The following is a 19,532-nucleotide window of genomic DNA, read 5'->3' as shown; positions in this document are numbered from 1 at the left end:
TCCTCCCCCAAGCCAGCTGCCAATAATTTTGCTCTCAGGATAGTTATCCAATTTTTAAAAAGTTTAATAGAGTAGGAAATGGTTATCCTTTAAAAAAAACAAACAACAGGTTGTAATAGGCTTCTTATCCCACCCCCAGTAATGCCCCACTATTCCAAAATAATGTTTTTGTTTCTAAAGAAATAATAATAATAATAATAATAATAATAATAATAATTTATATCCCACCCAATAATTTATATCCCACTTTGGGTGGCTTACAACATATATAAAAACACAACAAAACATCAAACATTTAAAAAACCCAAAATATCCTATACAAGCAACAAACAAACAATAACAACAACAACAGTAATAAACAGTTTCCAATTATACCCAAATTAAAATAACCGCCAACCCCAACTAAATATTTAACTAACACCAACCCGACAAAACAAAACAGAGGGACCAAAATTAGAACCTTTTAAAACATTTTAAAGTGTGTTAGCCAGTTGCCCCAACCTAAGGGTCCTTCCAGCAATGTCCCCCTGGCCTCCCAGGAGCCTCTTTTAGCTGTTCAATGTGAGTCTGGGCCCTGCCCCCTAGGCCAGGTGAAAATGGGCCCTGCAGCATTACTTTTTACAGAACACAGTGTGATTCCTACCCCAGCATGAGTGCAAGCATCTTTGAAATTTAGAAATATTCTGTTTGAAAGAGTAAAGCTGTCCCCTGCAGAAGTAAGGGTCTCCCTTTCCTTCATTACATTTGCATGGTTACACAACTGCCAGGACTAGATTAGGGCTAAATGCCCCTTATAGCAGATAGAGGTTTTTGTCTCTCCAGGCCTACATTTTTATATCTTTTTTTATCAAGAGCTATGAATTGAGTCCATTCCTCAAAGTCTGCCTTTTCCCCGAAGTCTGATGTTTACGAAGACACCGTCGATCCCTGGGGCTCACTCCCATAAAACCTTATTATCATATATTCTGGGGCATAAACTCTAGCTGTCAAGCCTGGAATGGAGGCACTGGCTGTTCTTATTCACCTCCCATTATGCTCTGCTTTCACTTTCTTTCTACTGTGGGGTATATGGATATATCTATTTTGCTACGATGTTTGGTTTTTATATCCCACTCGCTCCTTTAAGCCACCAAGAAGAAAGGAAGTTTTTTTCTGGGAGTCTGTAAATGGGCCCTGACAACTGACATGACAACTAACATCAGAGCCCATAAAATTCAAAAATGCGAGGCATTACAAGCTCGACAAATTCTTTGCAGGAATATAGTCAGCTTTAATTCTTAAATGGCTTACGCTGAGGTTGAAACGCTTTCCAGCTTTGCACCAGATTTGCCTCTTACCTAACACGCTGTGGGTGTGCATCCAAATAAATGCAGAGATTAACTCATTTGTTATATCTGCACATACTCTTCATTCAAGGTGTGCAATAATTATTACTCTACTATCTAGATCTTAATGCTTTAGCTTCAAAATTTGAAGTGTATCAGATCTCTTTATGCAATGTACATATGTGCAGATTTCAAGAAACTACCTGGCTTTGTATAATAACAGTTGCCCCCAGCTGCTTAAATTCACTTTCCAGGTTTAAATGGGAGTTTGGAGGTTTATCTGGGTTATCACACTCAATATAGACATGTGGTAATACTGTGCAGAAATGAACCAAGAGTCGATAAATTCAGTCACTGGATGGCCATTGGTGAATTAGCCATCCTTTCTGGCAACGATCCTTGACCTAGAAAATTCCTAGCACATTGAGTTTTTCATGAATTGCTGAGAACTCTTACAGAGGATGCGATCTTTCTGCTGGAAGCAAAACACTCTCACTTTACACTGGCCTTAGGAGAAGTCAGAAGCAGGAAGAAAAAGTTGCATTGCTTCCACCAGCTACAAGTCCAGTGTAAAGTGAGAATGGATAAGCCTCCATTCCCTCCCATTTGTTTAGTGCACACAGAGGACTTGGGGAGAGCAGAGTAGCCTTGTCACACTTTGTGCTGGGCTTTGAGAAGGAAAAAAAGTAATGCGACTCCTTCATGCTGTTTCTACCTTCCCTGAGTTCCTTACATGTATCAGAGCTTTAGTGAGGGGAGGTCTCAGCAGGGACCACAAATAATGGTTGGCTAAGCTACTAAGCAAAGCTAAAATGTGTAAACCACTGAAGTGGGACTTGTAGTATCACTTGTGTTTTTGTTGGCTTTTGCAGATCTGTACCACAAACCTAAAAAGGGACGCGGGTGGCGCTGTGGGTAAAACCTCAGCGCCTAGGACTTGTCGATCGCATGGTCGGCGGTTCGAATCCCCGTGGCGGGGTGCGCTCCCGTCGTTCGGACCCAGCGCCTGCCAACCTAGCAGTTCGAAAGCACCTCCAGGTGCAAGTAGATAAATAGGGACCGCTTACCAGCGGGAAGGTAAACGGCGTTCCGTGTGCTGCGCTGGCTCGCCAGATGCAGCTTGTCACACTGGCCACATGACCCAGAAGTGTCTGCGGACACTAGAGTGAGATGAGCGCACAACCCTAGAGTCTGGCAAGACTGGCCCGAACGAGCAGGGGTACCTTTATCTTTATCTTACCACAAACCTAAACAATTTTGGCCAACACTTCATCTCCCAGGGAATCCTGGGAACTATAGTTCTGTGAGAGGGGAAAGGCATATTTAATAGAGAACATAAGAAGAGACCTGCTGGATCAGACCAAATACGTATCTAGTGTAGCACCCTGTTTTCCATAGTAGCCAACCTGATGTCTTTCGGAAGCCCACAAGCAAGGCATGAGCATAATAACCACCTCTTGCTATGCTTCCCCAATAACAGGTATTTAAAAGCATGCTACCTCTGATCCTGGAGATGGTATACAACCACCGTGACAGATAGTTAAGCATTAGCTCTCTTATCCTCCATGAATCTGTCTAAATCCATTTTAAAGCCATTAAAGTTGGAGGTCATTGCCACATCTTGTGGCAGCAAAATCCATACACTGTAAGAATTCTCAGCACCCTCACCAACTGCACTTCCAAGATTCTTTATGGAAAGGCATGAAAGTTAAAGTCATATAGAAGTTTGCAGCCTGGAAATATTCTTGGTATTTGTAGCCTGGTACTTGCTGAATGGCCATTTCCCCATGTTTCCTCCATGATTGCACTAATGTGAATGTAGGTATACACCAAATGTGGAAAGCTATTTGGGAATTTTTTTGTGGGCTGTTGCCTACAGAGTACTTTCAAGAATATGTTATTAGAGTGGCTCCAATGATGATAAACTTCCTGCTGTACTGGCAGCACTTCTGTATTTCATGTGCAGATGATGTGTACATCATGTAAGAACTACATCTATGTCTACTTCATAGTATTTCTTCCCAGTGCATGTACAGATAGTGAAAGAAATATAATTTCTTATGTGACACCCACAGTTCACACACAATATATTACAAGTGGCATAAGTTCTATCCATATCAGAAGCAAGTCATGACCGAAGTAGCTATCTGTATTTCCCACTTACTGTCCTGTTTCTGAATGCAAATTAATCATGGTAATTAAAAATGCAAAATATACTACTATTAGAAATATTTACAGAACGAGGCAGAACCATGTATTGAAGCATGCATCTGGTTCCAAAAGGAAGAATTCCATGGTTGGCAGCAGTAATGTTTCTGAATACCAGTTGCTGCAAACCATGGAAGGGGAGAGTACTATTGCGCTCAGGTCCTGTTTGCAGACTTTCCATGGGCATCTAGTTGGCCACTGTGAGAACAGGGCTTCTGGACTACATGGGCAATTGGCCTGATCCAGCAGACACTTCTTAAGTTCTTATGAGCAAGTGGGCTGCTAGGAGGGAAAGCAGGAGGCTGTCTGTCCCTCCTCTGCCATTCTCCCCAAAAAAGCAAGCCAGGCTAATTGCAGGCTAATAAACTTCTGTGACTTCATTTACAAGGATGCCATGTAATGCATTTAAGTTGCAAACCAGTCCATTGTCACTGAACAACACAGAATCTATTTAAATAATATAAAACTCTAGAATCTGTCAAAGTGCAGCCTGCATCTATCCATAAAATTGATGAAAGGGGGACCAATTCAATGGAAAATTTCCTGCTTTCTGCTTGCCATCTCTAAGGTAAATGTACTCAGTTTAGTTATCTCTACCATCTTCCAAACTTTGACGATTATTTTTGCTTTACCCAGGCAGAATGTATAGTAATCCACTTGCTTAAAAAATGTAATTCCCGAGAACATTACCACTTACAGTACTGGTAAATTACAGTTTCCCAGCACTTGAACCACTAAGTGCAGTTGTTGGGAAACAGAGAGGTTTTTTGTCCTAGGTAGTGCAACTATTGCATGCAATTTTCAAAGGACTCGTGGTTTTGTCTGTATAAGTGTCTATTGGATAGTATCAATAATAGTACTGCCAATTGCAAGTCCCTCTCACCCAGTTTTTAATTGTTATTCTGCCATTTTCTTTTTCTTCAAAGCATGCCTGCTCACCCTTTTCAGTACTCAGGCAAGCACATAAATAATATAATTTTAAACTAGAGCAGAGATGTCATTCTTCTCAGTGACCAGGATTCCCCTGTGCTGGTGGCCTTTGGTGCTTCAGGCTTGGTCTATATATTCAAAAGACTGAAGTGGTAGAACACCTGAAATGGTACAGTGGAAGGTAAAACTGCAGGGTGTGTATGTGTGTGTATTATATTTTTCGATACTTACCTGGGTAAAACAAAACAAAAAGTACCACATTTTTCGCTCTATAAGTTGCACCAGACCACAGGACGCAACTAGTTTTTGGAGGAGGGAAACAAGAAAAAAAAATATTCTGAATCTCAGAAGCCAGAACAGCAAGAGGGATCACTGCTCAGTGAAAGCAGCAATCCCTCTTGCTGTTCTGGCTTCTGTGATAGCTGTGCAGCCTGCATTCACTCCATAAGACGCACACACACATTTCCCCTTACTTTTTAGGAGGGAAAAAGTGAGTCTTATAGAGCAAAAAATATGGTACTTTCTGCAAGTAGAAAGCCAGCATAGGAGGGAATAAACAAAACTAGAACCTTAGCCCTGATGGCTAGTTTTTTACAGCTAGGAGGTTTTTTAATCTTATTTTTTTTAATGTAGGGGCTTTCACAAATGGCACTGCTGTCAGGCAATCTGAAGCAGTATGATTCACTGTACCACCTCATTCTACTGCAGTTGTAGACCAGGCCTCACTCTCTGTAGGTATTCCAATAAGAGCTGTTCCTGGGTCCACAAATGAATCAAAACTTGTAAGTAAAGAGACAAGCTGTGGGTGCAGGTGGTATAAAATACAGCTTTATCCCCCAAAACATTTTTTAAAAATTGAAACTGCACCTCCTGCACCCCATAAACCTGCTCTTTACCACTGAATAGGAGCAAATGGCAATCCATGGAAAACCCTAATTGCCATTTATTCCAATTTAGCAGTATAGAGCGGGTTTTCCTGGTGAAAGTGGTGGGACCCAAGAAAAAGCGCTCAGACACCAAGTTTTAAAGCACAGACCTGTGCCTAGAAAGTATGGGGTGAAAGATAAATGTGGATGGGCCCTAACAGGCAATGTCTCTCCAGGGTTTCAGACAGGATCGTCTGCGTGTAAAGGAGATGCTCTACCACTGCTAAAGCCTTTCAACAAATATTTTAAGTATTTTTTTATGTTACTAAGTGTAGCTTATATTAGCAACAGTTTTTTATTTTGCAGGTGTGAGTTTTGAGTTAAAAGAGTAATGTTTAACCAGGTGTTCTAAAGTGAATTCATTGGTTAGGATGTATCAAATTTGCGGGGGAGGGCATATTCCAAATTATTTTAATGTATAATTTAATGTGTTTTAGATTGCCCCAGAAGAAAGACCCCCCTCTCTACAAAAAACGTTGGGCATTAACAAACACAGTACATTTTGGGGGGCACTTTGGGCACCTTTGCTTTCTTGATTTTTACATACCATGCCTACGCATGTTGCTTCTGCTGAAACTTTTTAACATAAGAGTTCCCCTTCCGGGGGATTTTGCAGACATTGTTAGATAGTTTGTTTATTTCTAAAACTTTTATAACCGTTATAAACTTTTGTAACCCTTCAGTGTGGATGGCAGTAAATTGTTCACATGTGGTGTAATTTAGTTAACGCAGAAGTATGTAAGCTGTTAAGTTATATGGGGGCTCCATCCTTTCAGTGTGTGTGGCACAATGTGGTCTGGACTGCACAGAACCATCCCAAAGCAGCAGCCATGCACTCGGGGAGGAGCAATGGAAAGCTTTGCTTAGTGGGGGGGGGGGGAGATACACATACAAAGGTAGGAAGACGGGTAGAGAAGAGGGCTTGTTTGGAGCCCAGAGTTTTGTTACAGCTCTCTCAAAGAGTCGGTTTTAGATGCCAGTGTTCACCCTTAGTTTGTTTGACATCATAAGAGACTGCCCCTGAGCATGTGTTAAGTGCATTATTGCATTACAACCAGCCCCTTCCTCCCTCTTTCTCTCTCTGTCACACACACACATACACACACATCCTATAGTGGAGGGGGGACAGGGGGTCTTCCACTGTGGTTTCAGCTCTTGTGCTCTTCCTTTTTGTAGCAAGCACTATGGGTGGTTAAGTCTCCCATAGCAGAAATTCCTCATACTTCCTTTGCGGAGGTCCATGTCATGCTTTGAGAACCAAAACTGTAGAGTACTTTGGTTATCCTTCCCTGTCTTAATGTTACAATGGCTACAATAGCCCTTGTGTGACTCATGGGGATGGGCCACAGCTCACTGGAAGAGCACATTCATTCCATGCAGAGGGTCCCAACTTCAATCCTTGGCATCTTCAGGTAGGGGCTGGGGATGAGCCCTGTCTTAGAACCTGGAGAGCCACGGCCAGCAGTGTAGACAATCCTGAGTTAGATAGATCAGTGATTTGACTCTTGTTTAAGGCAGGGTCCTATGTTTCTATATGTGAGCAAGGGTTGTAGCTCAGTGATGCAGCATGTGCTTTGCAGATGCAATCCCTGACATCTCCAGGTAGGGTTGGGACATATTCCTGTCTGAAACCTGCTGCCTGTTTGTATAGGGTGTGCTAGGTGGGGAAATGGTATAACTTAGTATATGGCAGCTTCACTTATTCAGAAATGTGATTTTGTGGTTCTCCTTGCTAGTGATGAGCATAGCTCATTAGTCTCAGGCCTCCAATTCCACCCCACACATCTCTGCTTATTAAATGAATCTTGAGTATCAGGCTTGGGAAAGGCAGCTGCATGAGTCTCTAAAGATACTGCTACTACTCAAGGTGGGAAGTATTGGGTTCAGCTACAGCTACTGATATCCTTATCATCTGACTTGCTAAAAGACACCCCTTTTTTCGTCGTCCTACCCATTTCATTCTTCTTTCCCCCCTTTCCTTAATTCACTGTCTAGTGAGCTTCTGATTGACTCAAAGACCAATTAAAGTAAAATTTAATGGGAGAATAGATTAACTCCCCGAGGTTTCCCTCCCATCCATCACATTTTTATAGCAGGAGCTGTGTGGAGGCTCATAACTTCATGCTGTGAGTGTGATAATAAAGGGGGCACGGAGAGGATTCCAATTTACTGCCGCGCTGATGCGCTCTGGGGATGGGATTTACTGCCCTGTCCCTTCCTCTTTTTATTCAGGGGGAGGTCACTGGATCCATGGCCGGCGATGGGCCGCTGACAGATGAGATGTCAGGCAGAAAGATCATGACAGGAAAAGGGGGGGTGTTATGTGTAAATGTAATTGTGTCCAGAGTATGGGGATGCGGAACGTTCACCTTTCGCGCTCGAAAGGCTGCGATTACTGTAGGGCAGAAAGGCGCTTGTTGTGCAGAAATTTAGGAGCTAACGGACAGATAGGAAGGGGTGGGGATGGATTTGCCTCTCCTAAGGCTGGAGACAAGACAATGGTTGAGTTGAGAATGGTTTAAGAGAGGCATTTTTTTCTTGTGGTATGGGTACACATGCCTTTCGTTGCCTAGCCAAACAAGTTTTGAAGAATTTCCAAAATACATATTTTTAAAGATTAGAAAACCTGCTTAGTGGTGGCAAAGCCTAAGTATATGCACTGCAAGCAGTGGCTGACCACCACGCCCCTTCATATTCTCAGAACAGATACTACCAGCCAAAAGGTGCATCAAATTTTTGTTGATTGAAATTTCTTATTTTTTTCCATCATGAAACATTAGCTGACAACAGAGAAACATGGGAAGTTGAATCAACTGATGTGTCTCTTTTATTTAATACGTGGGAACTTATTATAAGTAACTTAGTCTACATCAGCCCAAGGAGTTCTGTTATAGGATTTGTGCTGTGGCTGGCAGTGGTAGTCTCTCAAGCAGAGGGCTTTCCTATCCCTGCTGTCTAAAACCCCTTTAAGAAGTAATGGGGCAACATAGCTCACTTTTCCACACAGCCACAGATTTACTAGTGATGGTGAGTCACAATTAGCACAAGCAGAAAAAGAGGATGATATGTAAAAACATATTAGTTCATGTCAGGGGTTGCACATTAGCTTTGCCCAGTGGTGAGTGGCAATGAATTGCATACAGAGAACACCATTTTAAGATCTAGCTATCAACTCCAAGGCCTACCTTAGTCTTTTGCTGAATTATGATGGCATGGGAAGTTTACAAAAATTATGCTGAGAGGAAAGGGTCAGCCACAGGCTTGGAAACCCAGGCCTGTCATAAAGTCAGCACCAGCCTTCTGATTGCCATCTCTGTGTTGCTTTCCCCATATTCTGGGTTCCTCCTCCTACACACCCAACTTGAACCAATTTACCAAATTGATGGCTTTCTTTAAACAAGATTTCAGAAGGGTCTGAGAGCTATGTTTCCTGTGGGACAGATTATACAGTATCAAGGGGCCTGAAAGAAAATGCATCTTCTCCCTAGCAGGTATCTTTCTCTCTCTTTCTCTAAAGGCCTCTGCCTGAAACAGCAATGAACTGAACAGAAGGAGCAGAATTTATTTGGAAATAATAGTAACTATTTGTTGAGACTCCCCTCATCCCCCCACCCCTGGCGCAAAGATCTGGAGTTAATCATTGTTCTGCAAAACCATGAATGATGTTCCTTGTGGCTCCCCTACATAGAGAGTGTCCCGGCGGGAGTGCTACTAACGGTGTTTTGTCAGGCGCTATCAGCGGTATTGAGCCAACCTGAGCAATCCGTTATTAATCCTTTTCTCCTGGTGACATGACCGGCAATCGATGGTCTCAACAAGCCATTGAAACTGCAGCAATCAGGCAGCCTTCAGCTAATCCGATGGGTTATAGACCTGCAGGTGCATGGCTGAGGGCAGGGGGCCAGGTGGGGGGATAGGGAACTTTTGCTAAGTGAGGGACTGTATGTTGCATTGTAGCTGCTCTGAAGTGTTTTGCAAAGGATGCCTGACCATTGTCTACATGTTTGAGGTTTTGGCATCCTCAGCAGGACAGGGAATGAAGGGCTTGTGGTTTTTTATTCTTTCCTATTGAAGTACTTATCTTTATGACAGGTGATAATTGTGTGTCGAGAGAGGGCCTGTATGTTACATAGATGCCTGCGTAGGACGGTGCCATTTGTTTCTGTGTGCCCTATTGCACAGGGAAAGATTGTATCTTTCCTCTTGGGCCCTCTTTCAGAATGGCAAGTAGGTTTTGCTCCCAGCACAACTTTGTCTCCTAGTGCAGTACTTTATTTTTCCTCCTATAAATGAATGGTAGCCTGTTCACTTATACATGTAAGGCCTCCAATCAAATGCTTAAGTGTATCCTTTCGCTTTACAGGAGTATTTCTGTGCAGAGTTCCACTCAGCCATTTCCTCCAAGCAGTGTTTTCCACTTTTCCCCATGGGATGGGGGAGAAATTTGATTCATTTCACATTTAAAAGTGAACCTATCTGATTTGCACTTTCCAAAACAATACAAGAACCACAACACACACACTTCCAACTTCACATCGTTCTGAATTTTGAAAAACAGTTCTCCAAAAAATGTGTAGAAAAATATACATGAGTGAAAATGGCATACAAACATGTATATATTAGGGTAAATTCACACAAAAATGCTGATGAATTTTCATGGGGACTTTTTAAGGGGAAAAAATGCAAACAGATGTGGAAATGTGGGGAACTGGATTTAGAAACTGAAAGAAACTAAAACCATCCCTACTCCCCACCCCAAATTTTCATTTTTCTTTACCAACTGACTCTCAACTTTCCATGGCAACTGAATAGCCTCTTTCCTCAGCATTTCATTTGTTTGTTTAAGACTACCCATTGGATTTTTAAAGACTATTTGTAGTTCTGCAAACCCAAGGATTCTGCTGAGCATGCTGGCACTGCCCTCTTCTTTCTCAATGGCCCTGTTTTAACACTTTCTCCTAAAAACAGCTGCTTGAATTTGCTGTTAGAGGGAATCATGTAAGAAAGTACAGAGATGCAGGTAGGGACCGTAGGGTGGAAGCTGTATCTGCCCCTGAGATGAAGGTATCTTTTTGCCACACGTCAGCCATATCCTAGATTGCATCCCATTTTCTTTGCCCAGTGGAGCTATGGGAAACCACAGAGACTTGAACCAACATATACATAGCTGCACTCCTTACTCTACCTTGAGTTCCATTTGTTGGTGTGATGCTGGAGTTTGATGGGAACTGGCTGCTTGGATTGGTTATTTGGACTGATGCATGTTATAGTCTACCAGCCTGAAGAAACCTGTTTCAGCATGCAGATTGCATTCTGGATCACAGTAATTATTTCATAAGGAGGGAGCACTTGTATTGTATTTCAAAAGTGATGCTATGGCAATATTCAGTAGTACTGAAATAAATGCCAGGAAGGCAACACTCAGATTTTTTTTATTATTATTTTTACATTCAGAAGCTGCCTCTCTGAAGCCTGCTCCATGCACAGCTGTGGATTGTCAGGCCCATGGAATGTTTACTAATAAGCTCGGTCATTAGGGCAGGTCTGTGATGAATGGAGTTGAGCCCTCGTGCCTCAATCCAGCGTATGCTGAGACAGTTTGTGATTCAGCAACCATCAGAACAGCTGCCTTGTTAAGGGTTCCTCTCGTTGAAATCAGCTATATATCAGCCTGGTTGATATCCTGGATTATTTAGACTTCTTGTGGCTTGATGGATTGTGCCAATTGATCTGCCTTTCCTCTTCTCTCTTTTTTCCTTCTCAGTGACTTTGCTGTGCCTCATCCCTTTCGCTGCCCTTTCAAAATGCAAATGGCTCTAAACCTTAGCACGTTCTGCATCCAAGCCTACAGGGTGAAAATCCAAAGCAGATTTATGTTGATTTCTCACGTTTGTATCCTACTCTTCTTCCAAGAAGTTTAGGGCAGCATAGAAGAGTTTATCACGTTTTATCTCACAACAACCGTGTAAGGTAGGTTAGGCTGAAAGAGAAGTGACAGTCTATGACAGGGGTCAGCAACCTTTTTCAGCCGTGGGCTGGTCCACTTACCCTCAGACCATGTGGTGGGCTGGACTATATTTTGAAAATAATAATAATGAATGAATTCCTATGCCCCACAAATAAATCAGGGATGCATTTGAAATAAAAACACACATTCTACTCATGTAAAAACACGCTGTTTCCCGGGCTGTCCTCAGGCTGGATTGAGAAGGCGATTGGGCCACATCCGGCCCACAGGCCTTAGGTTTCCTACGCCTGGTCTATGAGCTTAATTGTTATGAAGCTTCCAGCTGGTACAGAATCCTGCCTCTAAGCTGTGGTGAGGGCCGGCCAGGTAATCATAATATGCTATCCTGATTTTGTAACCAATACTGTTTACCAATACAATCCTGGGCACAACTCAAAGTGCTGGTTGTTAACTTTTAAAACCTGAACAGCTTGGGACTAGGTTATATAAATGAATGTTTGCATATAATCCGGCCAGTACCTTAAGATCTAGCTCAGAGGGCCTGCTTTCAGTATCATGGAGCCTTCTTGATACAGCTCCCATCTCTCACATTTTTTATAAAGGCTTTTTAAAAGCTATATTTTCTTAAAAGCTGGGATATTGTTGCGTACACACATCTTACTGTAGGTTCAGTGGAGATGGAGTACTGTACTTGTGTGTCCCCACCCCACCCCGTATAGTCCACAGACAATCTAAACCTATTCCATATTTTCTGTCCCTGAAAAGTGCTTCTTGAGAAACTGGTTTCATTCAGAAAATAAATGTGTCCATTTGAAACAAATAAAAACAGGTGTAGGCGGTCTCGGCAATGGGAGTTGTATTCATATATGACCAATGGTGTTGCAGTTAGACCTGAACCAAGATAGCGACCACCACTTTGCTCATCATTCACTTGGGGCATGTGAGGGGAGGAAAAGGCATGGATAACCTAACCAAGGGGACAGTTATCAAATAAAATCACAGAGTTGCCCCCACCCTTGTGGACTGCAGGATCTAGAATCAATCTAGATTGAAAGCAACATGTTGAGGATGAGCATGAATGATTCTACATTTTTGTGTTTAAAATGGGTTAGTGTGTATGCCTAAGTTTTGTGATAGTGATCTTATGATGGTAATCTATTTACCTTGCTGATAGGAAGCAAAAGTTTCCTGTTAAGAAACTTTGTTACTTTGAAGCATTTAGATTGGTCTCATATGAGGTCTTGGAAGATTTTAGACTTGAGCCTGTAGAGCAGCTCAGGCGTAATGAATAAAATGAAGAAGAAACTGAGGTCCGGAGTTCTCTTTTCTAGTGTCAATGGAGAGGGTGTTGGCCTAAAAAAATCAGGGCTTATGCATCTGCACTTGGAATCAGGTGGATCTGATTTTGCTTTGTCTCTGACATTCTTGGGAGAGATTCAGGTAGGTAGCTGTGTTGGTCTGATGCAGTCGAAATATATATAAAAATAAAAAAAAAGTCCAGTAGCACCTTAGAGGCCAACTAAGTTTGTTATTGGTATAAGCTTTCATGTCAATGTATGAAATCTGAAGAAGTGTGCATGCACATGAAAGCTTATACCAAGAACAAACTTAGTTGGTCTCTAAGGTGATACTGGACAATTTTTTAATTTTTTTTATGTATTCTTGGGAGAGTCTTTCTTATCACCACATACCTTATTTTTAAAATGTTGATGTGGCAACCTTAAGCACACTTCATTTGTGGCCATGAATTTTTCCCAACTTAGTAAGGTTTCCCTTATTTTTTCTGCTGTTACTATTAAGTTGGCAGTATTTCTCACAGCACTGAATGTTGTTGCAATGAGAGGCTAATGTGTGCAGGGATTGGGGGTGGGGGGAACACAAGAGAGATCACTAGAGTTGCAGGAGTGCAACAAATTCTTAGTTTCCCTCTCTATCATGTTTTCCAGAAGTTTTGGAAGAAGCCAATCTTATGGGGCTTAGGAGTCTTATAGAATCTGTAAATGACATGAGCTAGATAGTCAACACAGTTAAGGTTCAGAGTCAGCAGGGGCCTTCCTTCTCTGACTACCATTTACACAAATAAGACATATTCTTTGAAAGGGAGCCATGGGGCCATTCCATCCAGTTCAAGAAACCTGGATTTGCTAATGTGTGTACATTAAACAGGAAGCCATAGAACAAAGTTAAGGTGTGACAGGGTCATAATTCACGTGTCTAGCCTGTTGATATATATAGCAGTGGGGTTCAAGTGTTTTACTTTCACATTAAAAAGTGCATATTGGAGGGGGAGGTGCAGGGCTGGCCCGCCCATGAGGTGGACTGAAGCAGTTGCCTCAGGTGGCAGAAGCCCATGAGGCAGTGCCCCTGCAGGCACCCCACCTGCCACTGCAGGAATCACATGGCTGCAGCTTCTGGCAAGATGTTGTGAGAGTGCCACAAGATCTCTACAGAAACCACTGCTGCTACACAACCCTGGTAAGCGAGGCAGGGGTGGGGGGCACCTTCCTGTTTCACCTCAGGTGGCAAAACAGGATGGGCCACCCCTGGAGAAGTGCTCAGCCTGTTCTGTCCCATGCTTCACCTCCCCATTGTCAGTTTCTTCAACGACTTCTCCCCTTCCCAGCTCTTAATGCCATAAGTGAAAGAGAAGTTACAGTCAGATTCCCGGTGACTTTCTTTGGAAGTGTTATCTAAAAGTTTTCTCAGTGAGCATTGGGAGGGTGAAGCTCACCTGTTTTCCTGGAGATCTCACTCAGCTCCTAATGCAGCACATGCTGTTGGTGCTGTGTGCTACTTTGGTCTCATCTGTCCTAAAACCACTCCCTGTAACTCTAGCTATGGCATGGCTGTTTTTTGTAGTTCACAACAGTCAATGAGAAAATCATCAAGAGTAAATGGTATTAAAGGACTTGTGTACATGCCTCTTCTGCAGAGCAGCTGGCTCTGGGCACCTGGTCTGCTGAACTCTGACAACCCATGTGTAGACTTGGAGAAAGACATCTCAGGGAAATGATGCTCAATTTGTAATGCAGCGGAACATTACAAGCTGGACAAATTTGTATACTGAAATAAGTAATCATGAATTTCAGCAACATCACATCGCAAGGGGAAACTATCTGAAGCACCTGAGAAGAACGAATGCACAAATGGGTTGTGCAAATGCTGCTACAAATGGGTTGGTGTGTATGCAGCCAAAAGTACAATGAAATAGTTTATGCAGAAACACAAGTGATATTCCATAAATAACTGGGTTACATATCAAAGAAAGTCTGAGTTTTCAAACACCTGTTTGCCATATCCACACTTTAAATATTTAGGTGTCCCCCCCTTTTTTTAAAGACTTAGATGTACTCAAGGAGGGGTAGGGAAACCTGTACCCTGGAAATATTGCTGGACTGTAGTGGAATACAATTCTCATCATTCCTGGCCATTGGCCTTACTGGTAGGGACTGATGGGAGTTGGAATCCCAACAGCATAGCAAGGCCACAGGTTCCCCACCCCTGGTATACACTGGGGTGGAAATAAATTCTGAAAAGTAGGAATGCTCCAGGAATGGTGTGGAGTTGGAGAGATTTTCACATCTTGAGGCCTCAAGGGATGGGGAAAATATAATAACTGCATAATAGGAACCTTTACTTTCTAAGGTTTCGTGAGGCAGAATCTTGTAAGTAAGAAAAGGGAAAACCATGTTCAAGAAGATAATGTGGCAAGTCTTGCATGCATCAATTGTGCAAGTTCATCCCAAACAACATTGCTAATTCTGCCTGTCATTACCAGAGGTATACACCACCAGTGGTTGTATTACTAGTCTGGTTCCAGAGGTATAACAACTCTCCCTGATCTACGTCACACAAATTGAGTGATGGAGTAAAAAAATATCACCACTGCTACTCCCTTGCCACTGGGATGTTTGGGTATGCATTAACAGCCATAGGGCTGGTGATAGAAAAATCCAAAATAGATAAATAAAATATGCTGCTGCTTCCCCACCCAACAAGCCTTTTAAGCCCAATGGGTGCCTGAAAAAGAAGGGAGAAAGGAAAGATTCTCCTTTAAAAATCATCTGGGGAATGGGAAAGTACTTTAAAGTACCTTATTTCAAGCAGAACGCCATCATAAAAGTAACAGGTTAATGATTTTTTGTTCAGCCTAGATATTAGAGGCCCCAATATTGATTGGTTGGTTTCCCTTGTCGTTCTAACCTCTGATGGAACTGCATTTTTTTGACAGGGAGTGTAATAAAATGTACAGTTTCCAATTTGAGAGCCCTATAAATGTCATCTCGACATGCAGAGTTACAAATTCTTTGTGTGGCGTCAGCAGCAGCTGCAGTACTGGTGGCTGTCCCCATCTTTTGCAATGTACCAGGAGGTGCTTATGGAGGTTAGAGAGCTTGACTGGCACTTGCAGCTCTCCTCCTTGAGCAGAGAAACTTCAAAAAGAATGAAAAGTCCTTCATGCTGGAGCTAAAACCACTTTCTTCTAAAAATATAGCACTGACCTCGGCCAGAAAATTACTCAATCTCTTGAGTTTTAGCGGTGAATTGTTTATAAAAATCAAGGAAGCAGGGGACTGAAGCCTACCTAAATACCACAGCCTGTGCCCTTGCCTCTAATCCCAAATTTATTTCTTATTTATTTATTTAAAATAACTATATCCTGGCTTTCCAACAAAATGTTTAAAATAGCTCACAAATCAGCATTAAAGTACAATAAAAGACACAGTAGCAGTAAGCAATAGCAGCTTATAAAGAAGACACAGCAATAAGAATAGTTTAAATTCAAGGATTCGTATGCCAGGTGAGCTAGAATTAAGAGCTAGGAAGGCCAAATGTCAGTCTTCAAAGAGGCCACCAGAAAGCTGGTAAGGTAGAGCACCCAAGGTAGGAAGTTCAGAGCCTATGTGTGACCTCAGTAAAGAACCTATTCTGCATCCCAAATACATGGATGAATTCATCTTGAAGAAGGTTGTCCTAGAGTCAAGGTGTACCTTCCCTCCACTTAGAGATTTAGGTTGTGAGGACTGAGGCTGTGGTTGCTCCCATTTGTGGAGCAAACAAGTGTGGCTCATCCACATTTCCACTTCTGCCGTGCCTAAAAGCATGGGTCCGAGTGGTTTTTGACTTGACACACTCTTTCTAGGCACGCGTCCAAACAGGTTTCTGCTTGCTCCACTCCTTTCCAAGGGAAACCCTGTTCGTTAGTAATGGATTGGAACAAATGGCAGTCTGGGGGAAACCCAAAATGCTGTTTGTCCCAACTGAGTCTAAAGAGTGGTTTCAACCCAGGGGGTGGGGAAAGCAGCAGGGCAAGAGAAAGTGTGGGGCAAGCGGAAGTTTCCTGTTGTAGGGTCAGCTGTACTTCCTCTGCCTTCATTCTACAAAGCATATACAGAGTAGTCTCTGAATTCAATGCTGATTGCCTCTTTTTATGCACCCCCCCCCCCAATATCGGGATTTCTGCACACTGTTCTGTTGGAGAACTGCATTGCAGAAAAAATAGGTCAATAGCAAAGGGGGAGATGTTCACAAATAGCAAATGACAGTGAATATCATATGAAGCAGTACATATTAGCTGAATATGTGTGTATCCGGAAAATGTCAGCCAAAAAATGCACAGTGAACCTCATCAAGGCTAAATTTGGGGGGCAAACTAGAGTTATTATGGAATTGGTACTGCTCATACACGCAAGAGTTTCACAGCGTCCACATGACACCACCATCAAAATGTCAGTTTCCCTTTATCACAGTAAGCAAATGTAACCCATTACACATCTGTAGTTCCCGGTGCTGTGTAAACTCATCAGTATGTTTTCCAACATACTGCACCAAACCATACAGCAGATTGATATAGCTAAATATCACTCTTCTGCAAGTCCTCCATGTTTGTTTGTTTTTTAAAAAACACACACCAAACAACTGCAATTGGATATTGCTCCCCACTCCAAAAAAGGAAGCCTCCAATTTTGCCTGTTGTAAAAGATGATGACCGAGGGCTGGTCCAGAACTAAAAATAGTACAGGTGGGCAGGGTAGGGGTGATTGAGGAGAGGGACAAAAAAAAAATACAGCCCAGATACATTTGGTTAAGTTATGCCCACTGTTGTGGATAGCAAGCAGTGGAATATGAATAACTATCCAAGACTGAAAAACAGAATGTGTGCAAGCTAATGTGTCAATCACACACCCATGAAAATTAGATCTAAGTAACCCATTTGTGATATAAAGCCCCCATCTGGAAGCACCATCTGCCTCAACTCTTGCGCACACCCAGTGTATAAAATACAGGTGTGCAGCAATTAATTTGCTGACTTTGGGCATGAACATCCATTCCTTCCTTCTAGGTAAATAAAACTTGGAATTGCTTTCTTCAAGAGGTCTCAGATGAGCACCAGGCTGTTGCCACATTTTCTCTGTTCAAAGAGTCCAGAATTCACTTGATTTATATACTTTGAAATGAGACCAAATGTAGTTGTTTATGAATACACCACCTTTGATGTTTTGAGCAATTTTTGCTTTATTTTCAGAACTTTTTCAATCACTCAGTGCCTACCAGATTCCCTCTGTTGTCAAATCATAACTGCTAATCCATACATTTTATGACTTTCAGAGTTCACTGGGACTGTTCAACCTGAAGTTCTTCATTTATGAGGTGCATTTCAAGAATCTCAGCATCTCTAACTTTCCCTCTTTTTCTATGTAACAAACATGCTTGAAGATAGTATCTAAGAGCCAGCTCCAGCATTATACTATGTTAGTGCTTTTTAACAATACAGGATTGTTGTGAAATTAGACTTTTTGATGTTGTGAAATTAGACTGCAGTTTGTTATGGGTGGGAATTGTAGCTCTGTGAGAGAGTAAATGACAGTTCCCAGGATATTTTTTTGGCAGGGGGGAATCACATGCTTTAAAAGTGGTTTAAATGTGTGGTGCTTATGCAGCCTTGTTCTCTTTGAGATGTCCATGTTAGTTGAGACCCTGGGCCTGTCTCACTGGCACTTCCATTTCCTACGCTAGACTTTATTTCTTGCTGTTTTTACCATACAAATAGTGAAAGGATTGTGATGAAATCCAACAAGATTGGTTCTAGTGGGGGGGGGGGGGGACACCAGAATTTAAAATATTTGTTCCTCCCACAATCCCACATTTTCCTGACAGGGATGGCCCCTTCATTGACTTTAGAAGCAAGGGAAAAGATTCTAGTCCATGATTCTGGGAACAAGCTGGCATTTTATTCTCTTGTGGGGTGGTCAAGTGTTGCTTTTTTGTTTTTTACATGCTGAAGAAATATTTAATCAGTGAACATACTGTCATGGATGCAGTTGGATGCAGAGGAATGGTGGCTTGCTCCTAACACTTCTATAGTGGGGGTGGAAATCTGAATTATGCAGGGAGGGGTGAAGAAGAAGAGGAAATCAGTTACTCCAGGAAGGTACTTTTGTGATTGACAGAAAGGTGTATCATAAGGGCCAGCCAATCAGCATTGTACATAGCCCTTTTGGTTGCAGACAGAAAGAACAGTGCAGTATTGCCTGGATTCACCTCATTGAAGTAGGGAGATTTACAGTTAGCTAACCTTAGATGGCTGCCTGCAAAATCTAGTGACTATCATTTGTATGTTTTGCTCCAATATGTTTTTGGTGTGCTTATATATACCTGTGATTGAAACACTGAATGGCCCGTATCTCTCAAGATAAATCAGTGAGCATCATGCTTTCCTCATTCAACTTAAAAGGTATACACACACACACACACACACACACACACACACACAGGTACATGCACGCATGCACACACACACGGCTCTAGGTTTCTCTCTGCTCCAGCAATCAGGAACTAATGGGGTTAATCTTTCCAATTTTCACTATTTGGGGCTGGGGTTCAGTCACATGCCAACAAATTCAGGTTGCTCAATAAACAGGTACATGGGAAGGGACCACAGAAAAGAATCTTCCTATTGTTACAAACCACCCCCAGTCTCTGCCAAGCAGTAGCAAGATTCCAGGGAGGTTCCAGGTGCTCACCCAGGGTTGTGGTTCCGTTGAAAAATCAAGGCATAGTAGAGACTGCAGTGTCTTAGAAATATGGTTTATTCACACATATGTACACCTTAGTTTATTGAGAGAGAATTCACAGCATTTACAGCCAATAGGGCCTTTTTCTAAAAAAGTTCCC

General features: G+C 42.3%; 1 protein-coding gene and 1 long non-coding RNA gene across 12 annotated transcripts in view; one reads left to right on the top strand and one right to left on the bottom strand.

The window, feature by feature from the left end:
• The window catches only part of SKAP1 (src kinase associated phosphoprotein 1), a 344,210-nt gene that overhangs the window by 184,845 nt on the left and 139,833 nt on the right, over positions 1–19,532 (top strand). The gene's annotated exons all lie outside the window — the stretch shown is intronic.
• LOC310830319 overlaps positions 10,834–19,532 on the bottom strand; it is a 31,816-nt gene continuing 23,117 nt past the window's right edge. Inside the window, exons 4-5 of the long non-coding RNA XR_014557580.1 lie at positions 18,666–18,735; positions 10,834–11,234 (exon numbers count right to left, since the gene is read on the bottom strand). This is a non-coding gene — a long non-coding RNA (uncharacterized lncRNA). The remainder of the gene's footprint in view (positions 11,235–18,665; positions 18,736–19,532) is intronic.

Source organism: Podarcis gaigeae (assembly GCF_964106915.1).
Source record: "Podarcis gaigeae genome assembly, chromosome: 13".
NCBI lineage: Eukaryota > Metazoa > Chordata > Lepidosauria > Squamata > Lacertidae > Podarcis > Podarcis gaigeae.
The sequence above is the reverse complement of the archived record's forward strand: the minus strand, read 5'-3'. Positions and strand labels throughout refer to the sequence as shown.